Source organism: Glandiceps talaboti, chromosome 19 (assembly GCF_964340395.1).
Source record: "Glandiceps talaboti chromosome 19, keGlaTala1.1, whole genome shotgun sequence".
Lineage (NCBI taxonomy): Eukaryota > Metazoa > Hemichordata > Enteropneusta > Spengelidae > Glandiceps > Glandiceps talaboti.
In genome coordinates this window covers 9,870,711-9,876,353 of record NC_135567.1, presented here as the reverse complement: position 1 = coordinate 9,876,353, position 5,643 = coordinate 9,870,711, and positions in this window count along the sequence as shown.

Genomic DNA, 5,643 nt, shown 5'->3' with positions numbered 1-5,643 from the left:
TGCTCTCGTTTCTGGTGTCGTATTCATGTACACAAGATTGGTTGAGACGGTCCCATCCCATATCAAAACGAAACGGAAATGAGCATGGACAACCTGCAATAAAGCCACTACATGTATGACGTTGGAAATTACAAAATCACTGATTCTCTTGATTCCTGTACCTTATTAGGCACTATGTTACTTTTAAGCACGTAAGGTCAAGGTATTGATCTCCCCTAAATATTGCAATTATGTTTGTCGGTCATGTTGACCTGACTCCGAGCTAAATGATCTCTTTGAGTAGATTAGATTGTGGATAACGATTCTCTCCGAATTTCAAATTCGTCTGTAAGTGATATTCTGGGTGTGATGATTTGTCTACGAACTCTGCTTTCATTGTTGTGTAATCACATTCCAGGCTGAGATTCGATCTTATAATGAACATGTTTAATATTGAAAAACTTTAAATGTTAAAAGGAATCAATTCACGTAACTCATAGTGATACTATGTTACAACCAAAATAATTAAGACTTTAAGTGTTTGTAAATACACTAAATGAAAAATACTAGACTAAATAAAGGCTGTCACTCAGCTTAGTAACTAAGAATCGAAGTCGACAGTCGTGCTATTGAATTACGTGTACAAGAAGACTATACTTAAGTAGACTTTAAACACAACAGTACTAGCTAGTCTGGTACCGGTATGCCTAATCATGGACATGTGGAGTCACGATGGGTGAATGGTTCGCGTGAACGGCTTGGAATCTACAGGTTGCACGTTCGAGCCCTGTTGCTGCCTGCTGTTTGTTTCTGAGTGGCTAAAGTCCTTGGGCAAGACTTGAACCACGACTGTGTCTCAGACAAACCAGCTGTATAATTGGGGACCTCATAGGATGTAGGTTGCAATGTGAACGCTTTAATCCTATACGCTTAATGGTTGCAATGGATTGTATGCTCCCCGGGGAGTTGAGGAAGGCTAACGGGCCGTTGTGCCATTCTGATCCGAGCCAGGGGTAATTTAAAGCACTTTGAGCACTGAGTGGGAAAGCGCTATATAAGAACCCAACATTATTATGTAACGATTTCTTCAAAATGGCCTAAATTGTACATGCACTGCAAGGGATTATATTGGCCTAATACAGGCAAAGAAACTTACACTTTCTCTTGTTCTAGGCATTTGATACAGTTAGCTTACAGTTGTTCAGAATCATCTGGAGTGGGGTGGACAATCTATCATCGACTTCACTATTTTCTACATCGTTGATTAAATCTAAAGCTTCCTTACCAATATTTGATGTAATTTCACCACAATCGCCAAACAGAATATTGTTTGAGATTATAGGAGGAATTTCCTGGAGCCACTTTTGAGTATCGTCAGCCTCAGCTATTGATAGCAAACACCTGGTACACGTACAGGATGGCAAAAAGTTTAGCAGCAGGCATAGCAACGAGCATAGCAACGAGCATAGCGGTCACAATTCCCACAAGTGACCTTATATAGGTAAGTGATATGGTCCGTGATACTTAAAATTACTACACGGGTGGAGCTCGTGATTTCTCCATAGCAATACGTGGGTATATAATAACAAATGGCGTGCCATTCATGACAACACATCATGAGTGATTCCAAGAACAGAAGATACTAGTAGCATGGAGATTTTGAAAACAAAGATAACTAATGGCGAATCGTTGAGAAAAAATAACCTGACAACTATTCGAAAATATGCTCCAAATATAATGATGGATTCAAATCGTTGAATCTGAATTTGAACCCAAAAAATATTGAGTGAGTACCTGGCTCGGTCTGGCCTATACCTTGCCTGTATTTGACCTAGCCTGTACCTGTGCTTTGTACCGACCGATTTCCACTAGGTGTTGAGTGCATATTTTTTCTTTGTTTGATCAAACCACCGTTAATCTCACCGAGGTTACTTGATTTATATTTGGTTGCTTATTACCATTACCTACCATGAGTAAAAACAAGACTATAAATTACACAGTGTTTATCATTTGTATTACAACCTGATACAAATAGGCCGAGGTAACGCCCACTTCCCAACCCCTTCCCCACCCCACGCTAAAATACATACAGCTATAAGATAACCACATCTTTCCTAAGTCTATAGCCAAAATGGCTGTTCTGAGAAGCATTGTTTATTGAGAGACTTTAGGTTTTTTTGCTGAAACCACCACCATAGTAACAAGTATATGGCTATTATTTAGATCGTAAAATGTACAATCTGGCTTTTATTGTGACATTTATGATCACATAAGAGGACTTGTGTTATAAACCCACAAAAGATCTATCCATGTCAAGTATGTGTTTTTTATTTCAGCGCAAACATATCACTAACACGACTTGTTTACACCAAATAAACTACACCAAGTCTGCTGGTCTTAACCCAAAATTGTCTAGTGACGCTATTGAATGAGCAATGAATAAAACTATGACGATTTACATTTGGACACGGCGAAAGCTTGAGCACAGATTCATGCATAACAGCCGTTGCCAGGTGTATTTAGATATCTCGCGATACGCGGTTGGTACTTTCATGTTTTTATTAAGGGCTTAGCTATAAATATAAATATTTAATATAAGTATATAAATACCGACCGAGACAGATCGAAAACGCAATGCTAAATATTTTGAACTGAGTGTACGTTATTATAACCTTTGTAGATCATTTGATCAGCTGATAGACATGTTTTGTCAACTTATACATGCTAGCGTAGTTGTACATGCCCATGGACGTAAATATGAGTACCCCCCCCCCCCCGCCATCATAGGGTAAAATAAATATTGTACATGCCTTGAATCGAATACTAGTGTCATGGAGGTAGAAAAAACTACCTCCATGTCAGTATCGTTGCTCAAGGCTAATATTATATTGAGGTTAAATGTTGAAACGTTAAATTACCGCTACACTATGTACCGCGCCAAATAACAATAATGTACATCATCGATATAACCTATAGACACAATACAATAGTAAGTTAGGTAGATTTGAATACTCATATGTTTGCTATCCGGCTGAACTCACGAATATATTCTGAACTATATGCAAATGTATTCAAATCTCTTTTGACTCGCAATCTGAACTATTTTATAATCTGAGTAATCAAGCGTTAATGGGAAAGTACAGAAACATAAGCCTGAAAAGCATTAAAGTACAGAATTGCATTCGATCTGCATAATATAACAGGAAGTTTAAAAAAAAATCAGAACTAATGCATGTAATTTTACTACTAAACAAGTGTAAATTACTAGTGTAATTTTACTACTAGTGGATGCAAGCAGGACTAAGTTGGTGCATATTTTGCAATTCGTGCTCGTAAAGTTGGTAACTCAACTTTGCTCAACCGGTTTCACGATCCTTAGACTTTACAGACCCTACTCATATTTGTCATGCGCAGTTCGATGTTATGTATGTTGACAGCAATTGGGCTGATCATATGCAACAATCAAGGTGCGCAATTTTAAATTTGTTGAAAAGTTGCGCAATATCGAAATAGATTTTGGAAAGATTTCTTACTGTTGGCCTTGGCATTACTTGTCCCTCTAAACACCCTCTGAAATCATTGAATCTTGGAGACGTTAGTGGATTTCTCTGCTGGGTGGAGCTGGAGGTAAAGTTTCGGCTATAACTTTCCTAGGGTGGAGAATGGCGTCCTGGTATGTGGTCACCCTGTTGAAAAATTTGCATACTGGTGTGGGGAATCCCCTCGTCTTGCTTACCCAGCCTCATCGCTAATGGCTCTCTTCAATTCTCCACTGGGGCGGAGAGTTTGGGTAACCGCGAGAGTAGGATTCCACTATTTAAATTCAGTGGCTTGCTATTATGACTTACAACCCAAATCAAAGTTATGTTGAAAGTACAGTGTATGTACAACATCATTATAATTGAACCTGCTCTCATTCCTATGGGCATAGTCTAGCCCCTGGTTTCTATGGCAACCTTAATATGTGGTAGGTACTCTCTTTTTATCATTGGCTGCATAGCTGATGTTACAGTAGCTAATACGTTGTGACTTCATAATTGACATTTTGCTACACATTGTTTATGAATAGATTAGGTAACTAATTATAAATTGTTGTTAAGAAGTATTATACACATTGCAATAAAATATTATGAACGTGGAGTATGTTATCATGATATGTACTTGCTCTCTTTTATAAATAAAATAGCCATGGGCTTTCAAATCCAACAAAGAGTAAATTTAACTTGGTGAATACATGTTTTGAATAACGTTTCGGACATTGTGTTTGTTGTCTGGGATAGCACGCAATTTATTACAAATGTCGGCAATGTTATTACAAATTTCGGTTTATTACAAATTTCGGCAATTATTACAAATATCGGTTGTACAGTGGCTTCCTATGGAACAATGAGTTGAGTAACTAAAACTAAATCATGCATATAAAGTTGCTGAACGGTAGTGCCCTCAGTTATCTTTCTGATCATTTCAATGTAAACATCAGTAGGCATTCGTATCACACTAGATTGAGTTCTCCTTCATAATCAGCATTCATCCGCATATCTGGCGCAACATTTTGGAACAGTCTACCTTCGAGTATTCGTAATGCGAGCTCGTTGCAACTTTTTAAGAAAAGAGTTAACATTTTAAAGTATAAGAAATTTTCCGAATTAGATGAAAATGGGATCGTTTATTTTCGTTAGTTTGGCCTCATTCTACTTTCATTTTCATCCATATGTAGTCGGAAAAAGGAAGAAAATACGAAAAAATGACAAAAAACAAAAACAAGAAGAAAAAAATGGAAGTGACTTTTTCATTTTCTTTTTTTTTTACTTTTTTCTATTTTTCCTCATTTTGTGGGGTTTTTTTTTTTAAAAAATCAGAACACAATGCAAATTGATATGAAACAAACTTTTATTCTTTTTTTTTTAAACTGCTAAATGATGTGAAATAAATTTGTTTTATTTGTTTGTTTGTTTTTTGTCATTTTTCTCCTATTTACCTCCATTTGTTCGTTTTTAAAATCAAAATTTATATGTGATATCATGAGCCTCCTCGGTTGCTGTAGTACAGTCAACACATCACGATCCCACGTCAAAAAAAAACTCGCACTGTAAGACATGTTTAGCCATAGTTCTCTTCTTCATGTTCAGATTTTTTACACAAGCAGTCAGAGACAATACTCAATACACCATGGTAGGGTATACGGGGTAGGGCCTCATGGGGGAGGTCACAGTGTGGATGAAAATTAAAATGAAGCGAATACATAGTTTTCAAGAGGGATAGTTATCCGGCAAAACTTTTCGCTGTATTGAATTTGTGGGTCTACGTTCGCTAAAAGATGGAAAGCTTCATCAGCTGTTGACACAGATGAATCTCACTTTGGATTATGTGATTCAGAATTTAGTGAATCGTACAGTGAGGAAGGAGAGGACTGTGATCTCTAAGGAGATTGCAGATAATGTAGATTTAATGATTCATTTACACATATTACCTACCATCTATGGATCTGTATTTCTATAGAATAAATACATTCAGTCTCAGGCCACTATAGTCTATAGGAACATATTATGCGAGAATGAATATTCATAGTCTCTGGGTTCATAGTTACAAATGAAAATATCTACTCATAGAGTCAAAAAATTATTTGGTTGCGAATCCAAAATTTGCTTCCAAGTTATTTGTTGA